This window comes from Bos indicus x Bos taurus, chromosome 1, assembly GCF_003369695.1.
Source record: "Bos indicus x Bos taurus breed Angus x Brahman F1 hybrid chromosome 1, Bos_hybrid_MaternalHap_v2.0, whole genome shotgun sequence".
Taxonomy (NCBI): Eukaryota; Metazoa; Chordata; class Mammalia; order Artiodactyla; family Bovidae; genus Bos; species Bos indicus x Bos taurus.
Window position 1 is genome coordinate 110,687,063 of NC_040076.1, and position 25,637 is coordinate 110,712,699.

General features: G+C 40.8%; 1 protein-coding gene and 1 pseudogene across 3 annotated transcripts in view; one reads left to right on the forward strand and one right to left on the reverse strand.

Moving 5' to 3' along the window:
* KCNAB1 (potassium voltage-gated channel subfamily A member regulatory beta subunit 1) overlaps positions 1-25,637 on the reverse strand; it is a 450,729-nt gene that overhangs the window by 138,455 nt on the left and 286,637 nt on the right. The window lies entirely within an intron of this gene.
* LOC113893142 lies at positions 19,774-22,332 on the forward strand (annotated as a pseudogene). The gene has a single exon (XR_003511234.1). The product of XR_003511234.1 is annotated as a DNA damage-regulated autophagy modulator protein 2 pseudogene (transcript).

Consider the following 25,637-nt stretch of genomic DNA (forward strand, 5'->3'; position numbering starts at 1 on the left):
CTAAGGTCTCCCATTACAGGGCTCTTCAAGAGCCTCATCCATCCGTCTATAGCTGGAGTCTGCTGGGCTTACCCACTAGGGCAGAGGAGACAGAAGAGGATTTGCCATCCCCAGGGCTCTGGGGTTTCAGCCTCATGCATGGTATTTCTTTTGTAACAATTTACTTTAGTGTGATTCATTCATTCAATCATTTCACATTTCATTCCGTATTATATTTGTGTTTGTTTTAACATAAAATAATGTTTCCTTACTAATTCTTCAAGTAAGTTTGTTGTCTCAGAGATGTGCCATGTTGGTTCCAAAGCTTTACCAGGTGCCCCTTGGCACCTTCTGCTGCCCCAGTTTGAGAGACTTGGTTATAAACTATTATCAGCCATTTATACCTTAGTGTGAAGAAGTTTCAGACTTTTTCTTATGTCAGCTTGGAGGATTAGATGAAACAGTCAAGAAATAAAGCGCTCAAGTTCTGAAAGAATTGGAAGAGGGAATAAAAGTAGGGTGGCAGGGCTTGTCAGGTGGTGCTAGTGCTAAAGAACCTGTCTGCCAATGCAGAAGACTTAAGTGCTGCAGGTTCAATCCTTGTGTTGGGAAGATCCCCTGGAGGGGGGCATGGCAACCCACTCCAGTATTCTCTCCTGGAGAATCCCATGGACAGGGGAGCCTAGAGGGCTACGTCTATAGGGTTGCAAAGAATCAGACACGACTGAAGTGACTTAGCACGCACACATGGCAGGAAGATGAAGGAATCGGCCCCACAGGAGAAAATAAACTTTGCCACCTTCTAAATTTTGTCCAATATCACATCTCTCTTAACAACCAAATGATCACACTTTCTTGTGTGAATATCACACATATACTTGCATTTTCAACACTAAGAAGAAAGAATCGAAAGCTTTCAAAGTTTTCTTCACCCTGGGGTGATGATTTGTTTTCAAAGAAGTTCCACAAGATGAAGCAAAGGTAAAGCCTTCTGTATCATCCACTTTGTAATGAGATTTGTGTTAGTTTCCACTGTAATGAGCTGTGTAGTTTTCAAAGGCAAAATAAACAAAAAAGCATCTAAGACAGATTTCATGCTCCAAATCTTCCCAATTCCATTTCTTACTTTCCCTTTAGAAAGTAAAAGCAGCCACGTGACTGAGACTGAGGCATGAGCTTGAGGGTGGGGTGATATTTAAATATGCACTTAATCAAAAGCAAATGCTTCCAGTCATCATGCATTCGTTTGCCATTCACTTTCTTTGACAGAGGAAGGTAAAACTAATGCCTGTTTTCTCTGTGGGCTCAGTCCTCTACATCTGCTTTCAGAGTGCCATACATCATGGTGCATGTTGTTTTTGGGTGTTAGTTGCTCAGTCGTGTCTGACTCTTTGCAACCCCATGGACTGTAGCCCACCAGGATCCTCTGTCCATGGGATTTTCCAGGCAAGAATACTAGAATGGGTTGGCATTCCCTTCTCCAGGGGCTCTTCCAGATCCAGAGATGGAACCCAGTTTTCCTGCACTGCAGGCAGATTCTTTACTGACTGAGCCACCAGGGAAGTCCATATTATATGTAATATGATTTTCTCCTTCCTGGAAGGAAGGTTGTTTCTCCTTCCAGACTGAGATCTGTGAGGGCAGGAACTGTGTCTAAAGTACCTGCTTATTCCCAACATAGAGCAAAGTCCTGGGCACATAGCAGGTGTTTGATAATGCTGACAGGGATGCTCTTATACTATTCTTTTGCTGTGGATAAAGACTGTTGTCACTCACTTGTTTCACTCTTGTTGGCTAGGGAGACTCTGTGGTTTACTGCCAACTCATGCCTCTGCCAAAGACTCCTGGACAAAAGAGTCCAAAATGCAGTACTTGGGTGCAATCTCAAAAACAATGGAATGATCTCTGTTCATTTCCAAGGCAAACCATTCAATATCACAGTAATCCAAGTCTATGCCCTGACCAGTAATGCTGAAGAAGCTGAAGTTGAATGGTTCTATGAAGACCTACAAGACCTTCTAGAATTAACACTCAAAAAAAAAAAAAAAAAAAAAAAGATGTGCTTTTCATTATAGGGGACTTGAATGTAAAAATAGTAAGTCAAGAAATACCTGGAATAACAGGCAAATTTGGCCTTTGAATACAAAACAAAGCAGGTCAAAGGATAACAGAGCTTTGCCAAGAGAATGCACTGGTCATAGCAAACACCTTCTTCCAACAACACAAGAGAAGACTACACAGGGACATTACCAGATGGTCAACACCAAAATCAGACTGATTATATTCTTTGCAGCCAAATATGGAGAAGCTCTATATAGTCACCAAAAACAAGACCAGGAACTGACTGTGGCTCAGATCATGAACTCCTTATTGCCAAATTCAGACTTAAAGAAAGTAGGGAAAACCACTAGATCATTCAAGTATGACCTAAATCAAATACCTTATGATTATACAGTGGAAATGACAAATAGATTCAAAGGATCTGATAGACAGAGTGCCTGAAGAACTATGCACAGAGGTTCATGACACTGTACAGGAGACAGTGATCAAGACCATTCCCAAGAAAAAGAAAAGCAAAAAGGCAAAATGGTTGTCCGAGGAGGCTTTAAAAATAGCTGAAAAAAGAAGAGAAGCTAAAGGCACAGGAGAAAAGGAAAGATATACATCCATTTGAATGCAGAGTTCCAAAGGATAGCAAGAAGAGATAAGAAAGCCTTCCTCAGCGATCAATGCAAAGAAATAGAGGAAAACAACAGAATGGGAAAGACTAGAGATCTCTTCAAGAAAATTAGAGATACCAAGGGAACATTTCATGCAAAGATGGGCACAATAAAGGACAGAAATGGTAGGGACCTAACAGAAACAGAAGATATTAAGAAGAGGTAGCAAGAATACACTGAATAACTATACAAAAAAGATCTTCACACCCCAGATAATCACGATAGTGTGCTCACTCACCTAGAGCCAGACATCCTGGAATGTGAAGTCAAGTGGGCCTTAGGAAGCATCACTGTGAACAAAGCTAGTGGAGGTGATGGAATTCCAACTGAGCTATTTCAAATAGTAAACGATGATGCTGTGAAAGTGCTGCACTCGTAAGACCAGAAACTATAAAACTCCTAGAGGAGAACATAGGCAAAACACTCTCTGACATACATCACAGCAGGATCCTCTATGACCCACCTCCCAGAATATTGGAAATAAAAGCAAAAATAAACAAATGGGACCTAATTAAACTTAAAAGCTTCTGCACAACAAAGGAAACTATAAGCAAGGTGAAAAGACAGCCTTCAGAATGGGAGAAAATAATAGCAAATGAAGCAACTGACAAACAACTAATCTCAAAAATATATAAGCAACTTCTACAGCTCAATTCCAGAAAAATAAATGACCCAATCAAAAAATGGGCCAAAGAACTAAATAAACATTTCTCCAAAGAAGACATACAGATGGCTAACAAACACATGAAAAGATGCTCAACATCACTCATTATCAGACAAATGCAAATCAAAACCACTATGAGGTACCATTTCACGCCAGTCAGAATGGCTGTGATCCAAAAGTCTACAAGCAATAAATGCTGGAGAGGGTGTGGAGAAAAGGGAACCCTCTTACACTGTTGGTGGGAATGCAAACTAGTACAGCCACTATGGAGAACAGTGTGGAGATTCCTTAAAAAACTGGAAATAGAACTGCCTTATGATCCAGCAATCCCACTGCTGGGCATACACACTGAGTAAACCAGAATTGAAAGAGACACGTGTACCCCAATGTTCATCGCAGCACTGTTTATAATAGCCAGGACATGGAAGCAACCTAGATGTCCATCAGCAGACGAATGGATAAGAAAGCTGTGGTACATATACACAATGGAGTATTACTCAGCCATTAAGAAGAATACATTTGAATCAGTTCTAATGAGGTGGATGAAATACAGAGTGAAGTAAGCCAGAAAGAAAAACACCAATACAGTATACTAACGCATATATATGGAATTTAAAAAGATGGTAACAATAACCTTGTGTACGAGACAGCAAAAGAGACACTGATGTATAGAACAGTCTTTTGGACTCTGTGGGAGAGGGAGAGGGTGGGATGATTTGGGAGAATGGCATTGAAATACGTATAATGTCATATATGGAACGAGTCGCCAGTCCAGGTTTGATGCACGATACTGGATGCTTGGGGCTGGTGCACTGGGATGACCCAGAGGGATGGTATGGGGAGGGAAGAGGGAGGAGGGTTCAGGATGGGGAACACATGTATACCTGTGGCAGATTCATTTCGATATTTGGCAAAACCAATACAATATTGTAAAGTTTAAAAATAAAATAAAATTAAAAAAAGAAAAAGTGCTGCACTCAATATACCAGCAAATCTGGAAAACTCAGCAGTGGCCACAGGACTGGAAAAAGTCAGTTTTCATTCCAATCCCAAAGAAGGGCAATGCCAAAGAATGTTCAGACTACCACACAGTTGCACTCATCTCACACGCTAGTAAAGTAATGCTCAAAATTCTCCAAGCCAGGCTTCAACAGTACATTAACTGTGAACTTCCAGATGTTCAAGCTGGATTTAGAAAAGGCAGAGGAACCAGAGATCAAATTGCCAACATCCGTTGGATCATTAAAAAAGCAAGAGAGTTCCAGAAAAACATCTATTTCTGCTTTATTGACTGTGCCAAAGCCTTCGACTGTATGGATCACAACAAACTGTGGAAAATTCTTCAAGAGATGGGAATACCAGACCACCTGACCTGCCTCCTGAGAAACCTGCATGCAGGTCAGGAAGCAACAGTTAGAACTGGACGTGGTAACAACAGACTGGTTCCAAATCAGGAAAGGAGTACATCAAGGCTGTATGTTGTCACCCTGCTTATTTAATTTATATGCAGAGTACACCATGCAAAATGCTGGGCTGGATGAAGCACAAGCTGGAATCAAGATTGCCAGGAGAAATATCAATAACCTCACATATACAGATGACACCACCCTTATGGCAGAAAGCAAAGAACTAAAGAGCCTCTTGATGAAAGTGAAAGAGGAGAGTGAAAAAGTTGGCTTAAAACTCAACATTCAGAAAACTAAGATCATGGCATCCGATCCCATCACTTCATGGCAAATAGATGGGGAAACAGTGGAAACAGTGATGACTTTATTTTTGGGGGCTCCAAAATCACTGTAGATGATGACTGCAGCCATGAAATTAAAGACCCTTGCTCCTTGGAAAAAAAGCTGTGACTAACCTAGACAGCATATTAAAAAGCAGAGACATTACTTCGCCAAAACATGTCCATTTAGTCAAAGCTATGGTTTTTCCAGTAGTCACGTATGGATGTGAGAGTAGGAATATAAAGAAAGCTGAGCATCAAAGAATTGATGCTGTTGAACTGTGGTGTTGGAGAAGACTCTTGAGAGTCCCTTGGACTGCAAGGAGATCAAACCAGTCCATCCTAAAGGAAACCAGTCCTGAGTGTTCATTGGAAGGACTGATGCTGAAGTTGAGGTGCCAATACTTTGGCCACCTGTTGGGAAGAACCAAATCATTTGGAAAGACCTTGATGCTGGGAAAGATTGAAGGCATGAGGAGAAGGCAACAACAGAGGATGAGATTGTTGGATGGCATCACTGACGCAATGGACATGAGTTTGAGTAGGCTCTGGGAGTTGGTGAGGGACAGGGAAGCGTGCCGTGCTGCAGCCCTGGGGTCACAGAGAGTCGGACATGACTGAGCAACTGAACTGAACTGAACTTAAATAACTCTGGAAAAGAATCTTTTGACTGGATATTGTAAGGCTAAGAACAAAAAGAACTGAACACAAACACTATTATCTAGTTGCCAATTTTTTTTCTTACAGGGGTATGAGTTAGTAATTTTGAAACTAAGGTTGAATACTAATGTTGACAAATAAGAAATGCAGTGAGTGAACACTAGACCCAGAAATTAAACAAAAACAAAACAAAATTGAGGGCCCCTTGAAGCCAACATCCCTTTATCATTTCATTTCATTTTTTATATAAACAGTCTCACATTGACAGAACATTGTGTTTGTTTCTTCTTTCCTTTTTGTTTTTCTAATTTGGCAGATGTTTACTCAGCAGCTACTAAGATGCATCCAGAGCTTGTAACTGATTTTGATGTTAATGAACGCCCCTTCTCTCCAGCAGAATAATACATCAAACTGATCTGTGAGATCAGTGAGATCTGAATGCAGTGAGAACTGAATGCTGTTGGCCTGTGACTTTATTTGGAGCCCTATTATAAACGACTAATGATTGGTCAGGTTAGAGTGCTGAATTTAGTTTATTTTCATTCTTCAGCCTCTACATCGGTCTTTTTAATTGGTCTTTACATTGGTCTTTTTACCTGATATTTTAGTTTGCGATGTCTCAAAAGTAGGGAAATTGCATCTCGTTCTGTGGTGACGATGAAGTGGTGCTCACTGGAGGGCAGAAAACCGCATCTTCTCATGGTGACTAGGAGAATACACACCCACAGCCACAAGAACAGCTCTCCTAGATACAGAGCTCTCTCTACGCCAATCCTTTCTGATTGTATTTGACACAAAGGGAAAGCTCTTCTGATAGACTCATGAAAGGGAGGAAGGGAGAGAAGACCACCCCTTTTATGAAACAGCAAGGCATTGGAGGCATTGGAAGAATATATTCTTCAGGACCCTAAGATCTTTTGAAATTCTTTTGAAGTTTGAAAATGAAATCAAATTTCTCTCTTTGGGCTTGGGTAAATTTTTATTAAAATATACAATTTAAAAAATTGACTCTAGGCATTTTAAAATAATTACCACAGGGCAACTATAAAATCCTGTGAAATAACCTTGCTTTATGCTTTTGTGAATCAGTCCATTGTAAGAAATTAGTTAATTTCAGTTGGTTAAAATCAGTAGTGGTACTTCATTCAAGTTGACTGACTTCACTAGTTCTAAGCAAGATTTAGATGGCAAGAATTTGTAGGATAGAGCCCAATATTGATGGCAGAATAGCGGGCGACCCGACAATTCTTGGATGTGGCCCCAAAGAAGTCAATTTCCAACTCTAGTGTCATCATTATATCATGAGAAAGAAAACCATGGCAGGAAATAGATGCTTTCCATATAGTTGCAGCCAAATAGCTGGTTATTTTAATAAAAACTCTGATGAAGCCTAATTTTTGACAGCATGATGCCAAAGTGGATGATTCAGTAAAAGTTTTGAATCCATTTTGAATCTACTAGGCTGTTTAACAAGGCAATGGCACCCCACTCCGGTACTCTTGCCTGAAAAATCCTTTGGACGGAGGAGCCTCGTAGGCTGCAGTCCATGAGGTCACTAAGAGTCGGACACGACTGAGCGACTTCACTTTCAGTTTTCACTTTCATGCATTGGAGAAGGACATGGCAACCCACTCCAGTGTTCTTGCCTGGAGAATCCCAGGGACAGAGGAGCCTGGTAGGAGGCCGTCTATGGGGTCGCACAGAGTTGGACACGACTGAAGCGACTTAGCAGCAGCAGCAACAACATATCTTTGACTTTTAAAATGGAGAAGTACAGGCAATCACAACCTATTTTTTGTTTGTTCTTCACTTATTGAGTAAACATAAGCATACTTTATTTCCCTGTGGCTGAACCCAGCTTTTTGATAATAGCAACAATTTATAGAGCACCTACCATATGCCAGCCTCATTCTAGGTGCTTTTACACACAATTCATGTATATAAAAGTATGCGGTCTTTCCAAGTAAACACTCCTGTGCCCATTTTATCCATGAGGAAGTGGAAGCTGAGAGAGGTTAAGGGTCACACACACATAGCATGCATAACAGAGTCAGGAGCAGAGCTCGGCTGTTGGTCTGTGTTGCTTCCCCTGTTCCACTCTGCCTTCAGGGGGTCTGCCTATCGGAAATGACCCAACTGTTAGCAATTCCCTAGAGAGACAGGCAGTGATGGGGTCCCTGCCTGGGGCAGGCCATTTTGGGAGGCCTAGAGAAAAAAGAAAATGAGTTTCTGCAACTCTTTTGCTAGGCATCCACACCCCCTCCTGACACCTCCTTATCTGCTTTAGGCCCCCCAGCCTCCCACCCCTGACTGAAGCTTTCCACAGTTTCTGTGATTGATGCCACAGCGGTGGTGGGAGTTGGTGAACTGCCACTCATCTCACTCCTCTGCCAATCAGCCTTCAGACTGAAACAACAGGAGAGGAAAATAGGCAAAAAAAAAAAAAAAAGTGTACCACTCCTACTGGTTAAACATTCAACAGAACTGATTTCATCCTGTTCTTCGCTTTTTTGAAAAGAGAAAAAAATGAAGTCACTAGCATGCTTTGCTGATTGGAGATGGGATGACCAATGGGACCAAAACAGACCACTTCACAACTTGTGGGGTGCGGAATTAAGGGCATGGAAAGGGGAATGAGAAAAGTTGTGAAAGGCTGAGGTAGCCTTGCCTGAAAAAGAAGGTTGGATGAAGAATGATTTTTAGTACAAGGCATCCAATGAACACTTCGGAGCTACCGTGGGGTCTAAGGCCATAACTTTGAATAATTCACACTTCACAGCTGATGTTATTCATACACTCAGGACGTGTTTATTGAGCACCTACTGTTAAGGCAGTTTCCAGGTTCCAGGGCTGGGACAGTGAACAAAACAAATCAAATTCTTGACCTCATGAGGCTTACATTTTAGTGGAGTGGCCAAATAAACAAGTAGGCACAGTAATAAGTTCAGTGACTGAGAGGGCTTTGCAAACACAGATGCAAAAGGCAAGGTGGTCAGGGGCAGCCTCTCGGAGGAGGTGACACCCGAACAGGGGCACACAAGATAAAAATGAGTTATGTCAGCCCCCAAGAAGGCCTTGGGGAAGAGAGGAGCCAGATAGAGAGATAAGCAAGGCCTCGAGGTGGGACAAGCCTGAGGAGCAGAAGGAGGCGGATGTGGCGGAGGTCAGTGTGTGAGGTGGGAGCAGTTCAAGATGAGGTTAGAGAAAGAGTCGGTAGCCAGGACTTACAAGGCTGCTGGCAACCAGCTTAACTCTCTATCCAGGCAGAGAAGACAGAAAAGGTCCCCAAGTTGCTATGGACTATATACTAAGAACTAATTTATTTAAACAGAGCTGTAAACAGAGAGGAGATGAATCTTTGCTGGAGAAGTTTTAGAAGAGAACTAAGACTTTGTGGATCAGATTAAGGAAGCTTCCTTTGGGGCCAGGTCCTGCCTTCCTAGATGGGTTATGGTTGTGGTATTGGGACCTAGGGTTACACAACTCTGGGGCCCCATTGTATTCTTACGTGAATAACCTCCCTTTCCCAACTGTATGGCTCAGCGGTCCTGTCTCAGGCTGAGTCCCCTTTCTGTACCTTTTCTTTATCCTCTCTTGCCCCTTCTAGTCTCAAGTATCACCAGTTCTCAGGCTCTGTCTCTTTTCCCTTTATGAACTTCTCTCTCAGGAAAGGCAGAACAACTTATTCTCACTAAGGTGTAAATGACTGACACGAACAAAGTACTGCCTGCAGGGGCAAGAGGAAATTAGCACCCTATGATTCTCAGGGGTCAGGAAGAAGGGCTCTTTGCACATGCATTTGTTTGAAATGTTTTTCTCACATATTCTCACTCAAGACTCAGCCCCAGTGCCCCTTCCCAAGGCTCCCTGACGAGGTGCTATTCTTCCACTGAGCGGGCCTCTCACTTCCGCCCGTCTTTGTTACTTTGTGCATGGGCTGGTTGATCTGTCCCTCCACAAGCTCATGGGCTTCTTGAGGACAGGTATCATGTCTCATTTACCTATTTCTCGGGCCCTGACACAATGCCAGGCTCATGCTGATCATCTGAGCAAGGAGCTGGGCAGAGTCATAAGAGCTGTGTTTACTTTGATCATAGTAAGCTATGGTCTTCATGGGCCTGAGTTTAATTGATGACAGTTCTACATTCATTACAATTTTGATTTCCTCAATATTACAAATATTGCTGCCTAAATTCCTACTAATTTAAGATGCACTAATTGACAAGTTTCCTCTTTTAAAATGCAAATACTCATAAAGGGGTTAAGTCCTTTCATTCACACAAAAGACATTTATTGTGTCCCTGCTCTGTGCAACACATTATCCCGTCACTCACACCAAAATGCTAAGGAGTTTACAAGGAATTGCTTTTTTCCCCTGATGCAGTGTATCAAGAGTCCCAAGTCACAGCCTGCTAATTCTACTTTTAACAATCTACCTAAAAGAAAAATTCAAGGATTTGCAATTAGTTTAATGTACAAAAAATAAGGATTGTAGTCATTTATAATGATTAAAGGAAGAAAAACATCTAATAATAGGAGGAGAATCAAATTGTTTCATCAGTATTATGGATTATTATGTAACTATTTAAAATTTATTAAATAGAATGCTTTACTTACAAAAGAAAATGCCTGGATTACCATGGTAAATGAGAAGAGCAGGATATAAAGTTTGTTGCAGTATGATCTATTATAATGCACAGAAGAAATCCTGTGAGGAAATTCACTAAAAATGTAAATCTTGGTAGTTCTTCTAAGTGGTAAGATATGGTTGACTTTTAGTTTCCACATATTTATGTTTTATTAACTTTTTATATTTAGCAGATATTGCTCTTGGAGAAAAGGACATTTACTGCATTGGAAAACCAGAACCACATCCCTCTCGTTGCTAAGATCAATTGCAGAAAAGGGCTGGGATGGCAGGGGATGGGGACAACCTTCTGGGCAAGATGAGCCTGTACCTGAGTGAGGGCAGCATGGAGGGCCCAGCTGACAGTCAGGGTGCTGCCCCCTGCAGGTGGAATTGGGAAGAGCACCTACCGGGAGATGGGAAGGCACAGATGCCTTCTGGGGTAGCTCCACCTTGCCTAGCCTTAGCCTGGAATGGAACTGGGACCCCTCCAGGTTTGAACAAGAGGAACAAAGGCTCTGCTCCAGACTAGCTGCACAGCTGAACAAGAACCATCTTTCTGGGTATGTTTTCCCATAGCTATAATGAGCTTATAATCTCAGCCAGGATCACTTTCTTTTGGCATTTTGCAGCTTAAATTGTTGTAGTTTATCACCATCTAGCAATGTTAACTAACTGTTAGCAGGAGCTGGACTTCTAGGCTGAACCCACAGGAACAAAACACCCACATACAGCTCCAGACCCCAGTGAGCTCTCTTAAGTTTTGCTTCTGAATCTTAAGCTCATCTCTCTAATGGCTTATACCTTCTTTTCCTCCTTCTCCCCAAATAGACACATTCAGCAGCAATCCATCAAATTGTTTCACAGAAGTCATTTCTGACTACTTTTCCCATAACACCTGTAGCCCCCTCAAAAAAAAAAAAAAAGACTTCAAGTGAAACTGGAGACAAGGAGGTATAGTGTTGAGAAACAGGAATCAGCAGCAAAGACATTTGATTTTAAAGCTTTGCTCCACTCATCACTCACACCAGGATTCTGGGCTAGTCACTTAACCTCCCCAAGTTTCAGTATCTCCGCTGGTGAAATATTCATAAACACAGTGCCCATCTAACCTGCTCACAGGTGGTTCTGAGAGTCAAATGCGATAAAGCATGTGAAAAGGCTAGAGAGTTTTAGAGTTCTTTACAAATGTTAGGTATTGTCCTGATAATAACTAACGGGATTGATCATTTCAGGAGCTGTTGCATAAGGTGAAGTGGTGGTGAAAAGGCAATCTATCATTTGTGTGCTTTCACAGGGAACAATAATAACCTTATTGGACTGGTGTACAGACTTGGTAGTGAATCAAATCATTCACACTGTTAAGAACCCCACTGAAATGTTCTGTGTAGCCAGTTATGCAGCAAAAAGAAAAATAATGATCAATAACTATTCTGAATAGAAGTGAAGACAAATATTTTGTGAAAAAGAAAGTTTGAATTCCCTCTTTGCTCATCAGACCTGCACTCAAATTCAGGACAAGGAAAGAAATTAGGAAGTGAATTCACTTAAATTATCAGGTAATAAGTACTGTGTGTGTGTGTGTGTGTGTGTGTGCACACGTGCGTTGGGGTTGGAAAGGAATAGAAGCAGAATTGAGGGGAAAAATAGGAAGAAAAAATAAAATATCATGTTCTGACTAAATTGAGGTTCATTTGTGGAACTTCAAATTATTTTATAAATAGTTCTCAGTCTCCTATTTCATTCATTTATTCAAGAAATATGTGTTAAGCATTCACTGTATGCAAGAGCTGACAAGGCAATAAAAAAGATAAACGCACCTTGCCCTCATGGCCTGTAAAGTCTAGTTGGGGAAATAAACATTACAAAAATAATTATGTTATTGCATTATCTGGTAGCTCAGTTGGTAAAGAATCCGCCTGCCAGTGCAGGAGATCCAGCTTCGATCGCTGGGTGGGGAAGATCCCCTGGAGAAGGAAATGGCAACCCACTCCAGTATTCTTGCCTGGAAAATCCCATGGACAGAGGAGCCTGGCAGGCTTCAGTCCATGGGTTGCAGAGAATTGGACACGACTTAGTGACTAAACCACCATTACGTTATTTTAGTGTTACAAAGGAGAAGCATCGGGTACAATGAGTACATCTCCCATATCATCAAAGACTTAGGAAATCGCGGCCTAAGGCATCTTTATTGTAAACCATCCCCAAGAAGCAGTGGTTATTGTGAAATCTAGAACCAAAAAGGAGTGAATTTTTTTTTTTAACATTTAAGGTAGAGAACAAAGGCTCTCAAGGTCAGTTCCTCCATCTGATTCTGGCTATTTTACCTATTGTCCTTAAGACTTTATTTCCACATCTATAAAATGGATATTTCTTAGTTTTTATCTCTTAGGAATACTGCAGGGACTTAAAAAATTATTCATGTACACAGCCTAGCTCAGTACCCACCATACAGAACGAACTCAGTAAGTGCTAACTGTTCTAGTTATTGTTACCTTATTAGCTACTATGCAGAGTACATCATGAGAAACGCTGGGCTGGAAGAAGCACACGCTGGAATCAAGATTGCCAGGAGAAATATCAATAACCTCAGATATGCAGATGACATCATCCTTATGGCAGAAACTGAAGAAGAACTAAAAAGCCTCTTGATGAAAGTGAAAGAGGAGAGTGAAAAAATTGGCTTAAAGCTCAACATTCAGAAAACTAAGATCATGGCATCTGGTCCCATCACTTCACGGCAAATAGATGGGGAAACAGTGGAAATAGTGTCAGACTTTATTTTGGGGGGCTCCAAAATCACTGCAGATAGTGATTGCAGCCATGAAATCAAAATACGCTTACTCCTTGAAAGGAAAGTTATGACCAACCTAGATAGCATATTCAAAAGCAGAGACATTACTTTGCCAACAAAGGTCCATCTAGTCAAGGCTATGGTTTTTCCAGTAGTCATGTATGGATGTGAGAGTTGGACTGTGAAGAAAACTGAGAGCTGAAGAATTGATGCTTTTGAACTGTAGTGTTGGAGAAGACTCTTAAGAGTCCCTTGGACTACAAGGAGATCCAACCAGTCCATTCTAGAGGAGATCAGTCTTGGGTGTTCTTTGGAAGCAATGATGCTAAAGCTGCAATTCCAGTACTTTGGCCACCTCATGCAAAGTGTTGACTCAGTGGAAAAGACTCTGTTGCTGGGAGGGATTGGGGGCAGGAGGAAAAGGGGACAACAGAGGATGAGATGGCTGGATGGCATTACTGACTTGATGGACCTGAGTCTGAGTGAACTCCGGGAGTTGGTGATGGACAGGGAGGCTTGGCGTGCTTCAATTCATGGGGTCACAAAGAGTCGGACACAACTGAGCGACTGAACTGGACTGAACTGAACTGAGTGGACATTAAGTTGTGAAACTTGCAAGAGATTTTTGATTGGCTTCTAGAAAGCTTAGAATCAAATTTGTGAACCACAGGACATCAGTTTTAAATTGTTAGAATTTGCATATTTAATCTCATTGGCTTCATTTTTGGCTCCGCTTTGTTTTTCTTCACTAGACCAATACACAGTATGAACGAATGGATGGATGGAAGGACAGCATGATGAATGCATACATGAATAACCTCTCAACTAAATCAGGAATAGTTCTTTCAGATAGACAAATAATGCTCAAGAGTTGGACATTCTCTCTACAGTGTCACAGAAGAGAACTCTGATTCATACTAACTCATTCCTTGACTTTTATATCTATTCAGACATGAGTGAATATATTGCTTCCTGGAGTTAACACTGAATGTATCTAAATGCTACAAAACAACCACCACCGCCACCACCACAAGAATCAACTGAGCAACCAATTCATAAGGTATACTTAGAAAATGTTTTACAGGTCAAAATTCATCTGCTACTCGCTAATGTTCATGTCTTTCTTTCTGTGGTTATAATACAAAAGAAGCTGTCAAGATGATTCTATTACTGGGTTCAGCCAATGGCCACTTATGTTTCCAGACTCTTGGATACACACGTACACAGGTAAACTTTCCTTTCAGAACTCCAGTATATACAAAGATTTTACTGGAGAACTTCTTGGTATATCACTATGCACTGTTATTTAGGAAGAATAATAGAAACAAGAGGCAAAGAATCCTAAATCTGAAAGTGGGATATATGAATTTAAAATGGCAATCCACTCCCGTATTCCTGCCTGGAAAATCCCATGGACAGAGGAGCCTGGTAGGCTACAGTCCATGGGGTAGCAAAGAGTCAGACACGACTGAGCGACTTCACTTCATTTTAACTAGAGAACATACATCTTGGTTAACCCAGGCCAGCCTCTGATTACACCTGTTTCTTGGTGCACAATTATTCTTGGGACAACCCATCCTGTTACTTTCCAAAGCGTACTACTTTGAATAATAAATTACATGTTCACCTACTCTAATCCAGTTGCTAACTCTGACCTTGAGTCTCAGACTGGAAGGAAAATAGAGCCTCCTTCTGCTAGAGAGGGGAAGAGAGGAAAAGAAATATCAGAAGTGAGTGATGACTAGGCTCATGCCTTCTCACTAACCGCCCACCCCCCTACCCCAATCTGGCTACTATGATTAAGGCTCTCCAGAGTAAGAAGGGATTAGAAATAGCCAGAGAGGTTCATGGGAATCTCTGACCAAGTACATGCTCCTTGGGCCCCAGGGTGCCCAGGAGAATTCTGAGTCCTAGCAGGAAGCTTCATACTAATCTCAGGTGACCGACAGATCAGGACAGCATGGTGGCCTGGAAGCTTCCTATGCTTTCTCCTACTCATTGACACCATTTGGAGAAGAAGGAAGGAGAAGGGAAGAGAGATTCCTAATGGAGAGTTTAACCCTTGAAATCAGAAGAGACAGAATTATCTTTAAATGGAATATTTTAAATGCCCTCTTGTCTGCCTTAGCAAGAATGGGGACATTAGAGAAAAATAAGACCAGTTGTAAGAATCAAAGAAATGTCTTTCTTCCTTCACATGTAAGTAGTTAGGGGAAAATATCATCCAATCTACACTTACATCCTCAGATCTCAGCTCAGGGTCAGGGGCAGGGCAGACACTCAACAAATGTTCATTGAATGGAGATTCTAACTTCAAATCATGTCAAAAAAGACAAAACAGCTCTGGACTATTCAAGTATAATCCTGCAGAAATATTAAAGTGCTTCCTTGAACTAATATTCATGACTATAGGTACCATAATAGGGAAAGAAAAAAACAACCAAGGAATTTAGAGGATCATCTTTGTGAACTGCTGAGCCTTAAACTGAGCTATGTCTCCCCATGGTACCATATTACAAGCTAGTCAAATATTACAAGGATTTAACCTTCCTTTATGGCATTTCCTTTATAGTCTCTGCCAGAGGCAAGCTAGTAGATTATAGTCTCTATTGATCTTACTTAGATAAGGAAATCCCAGTATCCCAATTTCTACCAGTTAGACAAAATACATTTTGAATAATTACATATCATTGCCTCTTTGGTTCTGCAAAGGGAGAAAAAAATATATATACTCTGCTGCTGCTGCTGCTGCTGCTGCTAAGTCGCTTCAGTCGTGTCCGACTCTGTGCGACCCCATAGACGGCAGCCCACCAGGCTCCCCAGTCTCTGGGATTCTCCAGGCAAGAACACTGGAGTGGGTTGCCATTTCCTTCTCCAATGCATGAAAGTGAAAAGTGAAAGTGAAGTCGCTCAGTCGTGTCCGACCCCCAGTGGCCCCATGGACTGTAGCCTACCAGGCTCCTCTATCCATGGGATTTTCCAGGCAAGAGTACTGGAGTGGGGTGCCATAAAGTAGCAGGTACTGGAGGAATGTGGATTAAATTATTGAGAATTTATTTATATGACTCTGCTGTTTGATAACATAATTATGTCTTTCAGTGAACAAAAAGAATGTATCTCTTAGATTAACTGGTAAATATAACTATATTTAGGCATATTAGATCCCAGTAGTACTTATTATTGGTCTCAAGGGTTATAGAACACTATGATTATTGCAAATCTTAACATGTTCCCACCCACAACACTTTTTTCTTTTCTTTAAGTCAAACTGCAATTTTCTTTTCCAGTTTTCTAACTAGGGTAAAAAAATAAGTTGAAAAATCTTTGGGAGACTCTGCCCTTTTCTCTTATTAGAGTCTTGCTAAGCAGTCATTCTTTTATAAATGTAGAGAGAAGCATGTTCTGGAATGAGCTTTAAGTTTAATTTGGCTCACTTTGGGAAACTGGCTGTAAGCCTTTGTTGCTGTTCTGTAAAATATTAAGATTCCACTGGGGGGATGGAGCATTGGTGTGGTAAATTGTTAGCTGAAAGGAAAGTGGGTTCTAATCCTTAGACCAAGAGAAAGGAAATCTGGACTCAGACCTTCCTGGCATCTTTTCTATGGATTAAATGAATGAACTTGGACATTGATGGGTCAAAGCAGCCTCATTTCATTGCCAAGATGCATTGACTAGCCAGCACCATAACTTGGAATTCACTGCTTCTCTATAAAATTGGCAGGAAAAAAGACAATCAAGATCCAATTCAGTGACTCATTAAGTACATCTTCAATGTCGAGGGCTAGTCCAATCATAGAACATCAGGTGCAGAGCTGCTGATGAAATTCAATTTGCAGCTGGCTCACCCCAGGATTTATGCAGTTTGCACATACATGTATGCATAAAGCAGAACTAACATCTAAAAAGTGGCCAATATCTGTGGGAGGAAGAATTATCATTGAAGGACACTTTCTGAATAATGTTGCTGTTTATATTCTATTTCAGTTTGAGGTTTTACAGAAAACCCTATAATTTGATTCAAGGTGTTTATAGAGAAGTGGTGGCTGAGTCTGAATTCCTCCATGTCCAGACCTGGGGACTGGGCCATCTACAAACCATGATTATATAAACCCCCAGGAAGGAAATGTCCTTACTGGGAAACCTTAAAATCATTAAGTACCTTTAGTGTAGTCACTCATGGAGGATTTATTGAGTAGCCACTGTGCCAGGTTCTGGGGGTAGAGAGGCTAAAAGGATGATATGTAGGCCAGCATTAGTGTATGCCAATGGTAAGGTGCACAGCGGGGCTAACTGGGAGGTGGGGTAGGAGCAGAAAAGTGGGTGAGGACCACCAGCTTGGTGGTATTTGGATGAGGTTTCAGGAAGGAAGACTCTGAGTTAAGAATTGAGGAGAGAGGAGGTGTTCACAGGTAGAGAAGTGGAAGAAGGTGCCCAAAGCAGAGGAGCCAGTTTAAGTTGAGAGATGCACCTAAACAAGATGGGATGTTTGATGGATAAACAGTGGGGGTCTTGAAACAGGGCTAGACAGGTCAATGGCAACTAGAGTAAGAAGGGCTTGAATGCCACGCTTAGCTAGTTTGAAATGTAACCTGTAGGTGCTATACAGCTATCAGAGTATTTAAGCAAACATAAAATATCATCCAATTTACACTGCAAAAAGATACTGACAGCAGTGTGGAGGATGGCTTGGAGGCGGCAGTGATTGGCGGGAGGGAGATCAATTAGGAGGTGATTTCGGTTGTCTACAGAAGAAAGTCTTAGAATAAAAAAAGGCAGCTGCCTCTGATTGACAAGAGGTCTGTAAGGGATCTAGGGTACAGCAGCTGATGTCTTTGCAGACTGCAGAGTTTTACAGGCTCTAAAAACATTGCATGTGTGTGCTTGATGAATGAAGGGAGACCAACTGAGGAATCATCCTCAGGAAATGTAGACATCTTTTTTTGCAATAACCTCAGACCTTTGCAATCTTTTCTCCTCCTCTCTATGGCAGTGATGGATAACTTCATTTCTTTTCTTCCCTAGGAGTCATGGAAAGCAAATGGAAAACTCACATAGGGAAATCCTGTAAAGAATTAATTATGGATTTGTCTTGATTCTCAGGTGCTTAGAACCACAGAGGGTGTCCCCCTTCTGATGTAGGTGAAGGAGGAGCACAGTGTTACCTCTCTGGGGTGTGGAGAATAACAGTGCTGGGATCTGAGGGCTTCCCAGGGGGCTCAGTGGTAAAGATTCACCTGCCAAGCAGGAGATGCGGGTTTTATCCCTGAGTTAGGAAGATCTCCTGGAGAAGGAAATGACAACCTGCTCTAGTATTCTTGCCTGGAAAAATCCCATGGACAGAGGAGCCTGGAGGGCTATGGTCTATAGGGTTGCAAAGAGTCAGACGTGACTTAGCCACTGAACAACAACTGGGATCTGAGCTGGAGAAATGGATGCCAAAAACCAGAGGGAAGAATGATGGCTGAAAAGGTGAGGCAGTGATGTGAGATTGCTTCTGAAGTGGATGACTGCAGAGTGTTTCACGATTGAATGAATTTTATTTTTCTGCTTTTAGTGATGGAAAATTTTCCCGGCAATGAGACTTGCCTACCTCTTAAATTTTGCTTTCAGGTCTGCTTCTTCAAGGCTGATCCTACTCATCAAGAATGGCTTCTGGAACCACTGCAATGGCTGTATTCAGGACCCTGTTCAGTATGACTTTCCATCTCTGGCCAATTTGGGCATCTCTTGGGGAAGTCGTGGTCTCATAAGCTGTGTTGGCAGAACTCAAATACGACATCAACATCTTCCCCTGGATGAGTCTGGCACATCCTGTCAATACCAGCTGCTTGGCGTGTAACTTATTTTCTCCAGTCCCCACTTTGTCTTCATGGGAAGACTGAAAACTCCCTGAAAGGAACAACCCTGTTTTGGAGTTCTCAGCCTGTAATAGGACCTCAGTACCTGTTTGGTGAGAGAGCTATTGTGTGGGCTTCCTAAAAACCTCAAGATGGCCCAGGTTCTACTGTCACACATGCCCCAGCCAACCCCACCACCTCTTTACCACACCAGCATCTGCACCCTGGAATGAAAAGCCAGATTGTTTCTGCAAATAAATTTTCCCACAATTTTTGTGGGCGGTCATTCCATACAGCACACTTAACGTGACTGAATAACTGGGCAGACTGTGCGATCCTCCAGTCTGAACCATAGCCTCCAGGGGCTTCTTGTATTTATTAGAAGGAAGGGGAAATGCAGGCTGCTGGTGCACCTTTTACATCCATCACGAAAAGCATGAGTGTAAGTTAAGTAAGAAATTAGTCACTAGATGTTCCCCTAAATCCCTGAGAGTCAGTGTGTATGCAGGAGGGAGACGCTGAAGAAAGAGAGCATGGTGGGCAGGAAAAAGCTACTAGGAGTAGAGTCTGGGTCCTGGGTGGCTGGTGTGACTACTCAGTCCTAAAATAAACTGGACCCATTCCTCAGTGCTGGGGGCAGAGTCTCCTAATGTGCCCTACAAGACAGCTCACTGTGGTATGGGGAGAAACGTTACAAGTACTCATATTTGCATCTGTAATCCCTTCTTTTTACAATGCCTACTTTAAAATATACTTTATATCGGGAGCGCGCTTCGGGGCCCTGCCCCATCTCCGTTCAGCCGGCCGCCTCCGGACCCGGCGGTCAGTACTGGCAGGGTCGTCTGAGCGAGGAGACCTGTTTGAGATGTGGTGGTTTCAGCAAGGCCTCAGTTTCCTTCCTTCAGCCCTTGTAATTTGGACAGCGGCTGCTTTCATATTTTCATATATCACTGCTATAACACTTCACCATGTTGACCCTGTTTTGCCTTATATCAGTGACACTGGTACAGTGGCTCCAGAAAAATGCTTGTTTGGGGCAATGTTAAATATCGCCGCAGTTTTATGCGTTGCGACCATTTATGTTCGTTATAAGCAAGTTCATGCTCTGAATCCTGAAGAGAATCGAATCATCAGATTAAACAAGGCTGGCCTTGTACTTGGATTACTGAGTTGTTTAGGACTTTCTCTTGTGGCAAACTTCCAGAAAACCACCTTTTTTGCTGTACATGTGTGTGGAGCTGTGCTCACATTTGGTATGGGCTCATTGTATAGGTTTGTTCAGACTATCCTTTCCTACCAAATGCAGCCCAAAATTCATGGCAAACAAGTCTTCTGGATCAGACTGTTATTGGTTATCTGGTGTGGAGTAAGTGCATTTAGCATGCTGACTTGCTCATCACTTTTGTACAATGGCAGTTTTGGTGCTGATATAGTACAGAAACTCCATTGGAACCCTGAGGACAAAGGTTATGTGCTTCACATGATTACTACGGCAGCAGAATGGTCTATGTCACTTTCCTTCTTTGGTTTTTTCCTGACTTACATTCGTGATTTTCAGAAAATTTCTTTACGGGTCGAAGCCACTTTACATGGATTAACCCTTTATGACACTGCTCCTTGCCCTGTTAACAATGAACGAACATGGCTACTTTCCAGAGATGTATGATGAAACGACAAAATATACCTTTGGTGATTATGATTCTCAGGGATTGGGGAGATATTCATGAAAGTTACTTATTCTGCTCTGAAGTTTTCAACCATTTAATCAAGGCTGACTGTGACATGAAAGAATCCCGATAATCAAGAGACATGAATTAAGACATTTGATGTTGTTTTAAAGGACATCTTCAAGAGGATCATGTAAAAACATTTATGCCTATACTTTTTTAGCCCAGAAAGTATAACCAAAGGACTACAACATTGTATATTTTTTTTCTACTTTTTTTTTTTTAAAGAGAAACAACCAGAACTGCACCAAGCAGTCTGCAAAATCCAACTTTTCACATTTTTAAAACCATTAAAACTCATGATTTGTTCGGAGCAGTTATGTAAGAGAAACATTTCAGGACCCCAAATAATCAGCAATGCTCAACAGCTCCTTTAGAATTGGGTTTTGAAGTAATAGTTTTACCATATTAATACATTTCATACAGTCTTTATAAAATTTATTTCTTCTGGAATCCAACTTTAAAGGGAAGTAGACCTGAATTCACATGAGCACTTTAATTGCTTAAGCTTTGCACAAGATATTCTGTGGATATTGATTTGATTGCTGCCACAAGGCCAGATACTATGCTAAATGGTCTGTCACACCTGCTCGCTCGCACTTGTTTCATGAAGGTTAGTCTCTGATGTGAAACTTTAATTACTAATGAATGAAAAAAAACAGCTATAGGTAAATGTACTCCAGTTACATTTTGTATAGAACAGTGATTAATGTTCCGACACAAGGCTGAGAAGTTTCTGAATAACAGCAAGTATAATTAATGTAAAAGTCACCTCAAACTGCACTCAAGAATTCATTAAGATTTCATTTATAGCAAATTATAATTATTTGAAAAAGAAACCTTGAACAGATGTTGGACCTTTTTTAATGGGATGTGATCTTTGTAGAACCCCAATTCTAAAGGATAGAAACAGCAATCCAGAAAAACTAGGTGTAGAATAATGATGATACATGCACCCACCAAAATAATTTTGTTTCTCTCTGGACATGCAAGTAATTGGAGCACTTCTACTTGAATCCTTATCTGTGCAGATAAAGAATGGTTTACAGATCCCAGATAAAATTCAGAAGAAGAAAACACTCATCTGTAAGGTGCCCAGTGATCAAATGATTTGCAAAAGAATCTCTGAAGAAGATTAACAAGGTTTTTCTTTTTAGAAGAAGTGGATCCATAGCCAGAATAAAAGATGGTAAGGAAAGGTTTAAAGTGTAAGAGAGAGCAATTAAGGGAAGATGGTTATATGGTAGAACCATAGATCTCAATTATGAAAAGCTTGCTGGTTGTAAAAAGGTAAATGTTTCTGAAGACTTCTGTACTTATAAGATAGAAAATGGAATACAATACTGTTTAGCTATATAAAGCAACAGTGAACATGGGAAACATTTCAGTAAACACTGGTTGATATCTGACATCACTGAAAAAAATTTTCAGTACAAACCGTGAAACGTCTTTTTAATGCCTCTGAAAATCATGATTTTCATCATGTGCAACCACATCATGTGCAACCACATCTGTGAAACAGTATCTAGTCCTGACTGCTGTCCCTCAAGGAAGCTGTAATCTAAGTTGTGAAGGACCACAGTATGGTAAGAAGGAAACAGATAAAATCAAAGGTCGTAAAATTATAGTTTATGTGGGGGCAAGATGGCACAGGGAAGAACATGGACTTGTGCTTCCATATTAGAACTTAGAGGTACAGTAACAACTTTAAATTATTTTAAAAACAAAAAATATTACTTGAATAGTATTTTAATTTCATTATTTAACTTTTACCCTTAGAAATAACATGGGCTGAAAATATGAATAAGTTTAAAAAGAGATTATAAATAGAAATTTTTGAATGTGCCTTCATCCCTTATCTTAAGCCTGAAGTAATGGAAGCTAACCATACCCTCCCTCAAAGTATGCCTTGCCAACACTATCGGATAGTAGTATTAATAGCTTGGATGAATGGGTAAGGTAGTTCAATTAATTTGGTTTTGAATGTAGACTTTTGAGAATAGGAGGTTAAGCTGACAAAATCAACAGATACTGTTTCCTGAGTTCTTAAAGACACGGCAAGACATTTCCCTTTTAGTCAAGTATAGGCAAAAGAATGAATTTTAGTCATGAAATGTAAATGAAATGGATGTGTCTATTTCAGCATTATGATTTTGAAAAACAAGAATGCTGTTACCCAGTTTTGTCTCCTTACATCAGTTGCTTATTGATGAGAACAGGGTTTTAGGAGATGGCAGACTAACATGTAGGAGCCTGAACTAGTTCTCTTTTAATCAGCTTTTAGAATATCAACCTAGATATCTAATATAATGTGAGAACTCTTTTTAATTATCCTGTTTACCAAGATTATCCGTTTCTAGAATAGTGTCATGCTGTAAATATTCAGTGGATTTATGAAAGAGAAAGACAACTTTTCTTGTGCAGTGTTCTATACAGACTTGCCATGAAATGAAATTGAATAAATGTTGGATTACTGCCCTAAAAAAAAAAAAAAAATAAAATAAAATATACTTTATAATTACTATAATATTGGCATAGTAATACATGAACATATTTTAAAAATAAATATTTGTTTATTGGAAGTGCTTAGTTTTCCCAATTAAGACACACAATGAAGGCAGCATGGAGATAAATGCTATGATACAAATAAGCCATCCATCAAAAGCCCTGTTTTCTAAGAGTTTACATTCTAGTTAGGGAGCTGAAAATACACATACACATAACGTATACTCAGTAGCTGTTGTTTCCCCAGACACACAAACACAGTGAGTGCAGTAATGATTCTCGAAGATCAGGACAGACATAACAAAAAGACTGAGCAGAATGGAGATGAAGAACAAAGAGCATACATTTTACCAGTAATAGGATGGGTCCCCAGGGGTTGATGTTATTATTCTTGTGTGTATGGGATTCTTAATACGCCCAAGGAAAAGAGTTTTTAATGCCCTATAAAAGAAAATAGAAAGGAAGCAAAGACATCTTCACATCGGCTGTCGGGAGCCAAGCCATTCCAGTTCCCCAGGAGGCTGCGCACATCATTACAAAGCAGAAGAGAAAGGCATGGAAAATTTTGATAATTCCATTCTTCACAAAGGCAGCTTGACTTCCCGTGTGAACTGTTCTGGCGATCTTTCTTCAAGTTAGTGTAAACTAAAAACATACAGGAAATTCAGAAGTTTTCAAAGAGATTCAGATCTGCAGTAGGTCCCCAGTATTGGTAGTAATGTTCTCTTTACAGAGAATTTGTGCCACGCTCTTTACATACGTTTCGTCATCTACGCCTTATTAATAACAGCTGAGAGTTGATAGCTCTCCCATTTTTCAGAGGAGAACACTGAATCACAGAGAATTTTAGTGACTGATACAAGTGTTATGCTAGCAAGTGTTATGAGAATTCCACTCAACGTGCCTGACTCTGCCATGTCACATAACTCTTGAATGCTTTGTAAAAGGATTCCTGGCTTCTGATGACCTGGTAAGGTTTCTGGTAGCCAGAGTGTGTTGTTTCTAGGCACAGTGGCGATACCTACTCCTTGGCCCAATATTTTTACATGTACACATCAATGTATTCTAGTAAATACCACCGGATCAGCAGCCAGCAGTCTTCCCAAATGTTTTATAATTCTACCATATGTGTTTGATTGTGTCATTATGTCGCTTGTCCCAATTAAGATGAAAGGAATCTGAATTGGAATAACTGGTTCTGTGAATGCCAGAGCCGCCCAAATAGAATCCCTGTGAACCTCAGGCTTTCCAGTCCCAGTGCTGCTTGTGTAGAATTTCTGAGTGATTACACATCTGCTGTCCACCCCCATTTTTAGGATAATTAATTATCACTGAAAGTGTTGGGAAAAAATTAATGTTTCTGTCACATTTATACCCAGACAGATAAGTCTTACTCAGAAAACTTAGGGTGGTGAAAATCATATGTTTTATTAAATTGTGCGTTTTCCAGGAAGCTTTAGACTCCTCTACAATGTTCCTCTGGTCCTAAAATTGGTGGGAGGGCTTAGAGTCACAGGAGGCAGAGAGGAACAAGTTGAAATATTGAGGATTCTATTTGGTTGATTGGTTCTGTGTTGTGATTGAACTCTTTGGTAAATGACGCTAATCTAAGCAAAACTTGGTGAGAATTCTTTGCCTCATTCTGGTAGAAAAGTTGCATTTTAAGTGTAGGAGAATGAAAGTAGCTGCCGTGTTCAATAATTATATTTTTAATTTTAATTTTACAGTTTTTGTGGTTTTTAAAAAAATTATACAAAAGAGAGTTTCTGACTTATTTTTAGAATTTGCATAATTTAACAGGTTGAAATAGATCCTTCTGAGTCAGCTTTACCTACCTGCAAACAGCAAAGTTAGTGCTTGAAAAACCAGCAAGGGCCAATAAATGCGTTGGAATGACTAGAGCTCACTTTTGAGAAGAAAGCAAACAAGCCCTTTCCAAATGGGGATGTCTTTAGTCTTTCAAAGTCATCTAAAAACAAAGCTTACATAGCCAGATTGTTCCGCCAGAAACTTCAGAGTTCACAGTACTATTTAAATTTATTTTTGCTAGTCCCTGACACATGGTCCCTAACCTTCAGAATAATTATCATCTAGTTAGTTTGACTGTCCTTTGAAAGTACCAAACCTGGGCAGGGCTGAGGATGTATTTCCCACACTGGCTGTAAGGTGTGAAGGAGGAGGGAAGGCGGCTGCTTTTCCTGAGTTTTTGAGGCTTTTTATGGTCCTGAATAAAGGACCATACCCCCGTACCCCCTGCTCTCATAGGGGTTCGTGCACACTATTGACAGTGTGCATATTCAAACCTGGAACGAGAATGCCTCCTCAAATGGAACATTCTGTTTTGGGGATGTTTACCTTAAATCCACAATCTATTGTTTTCTTCGGAGAAAAAGAAAAC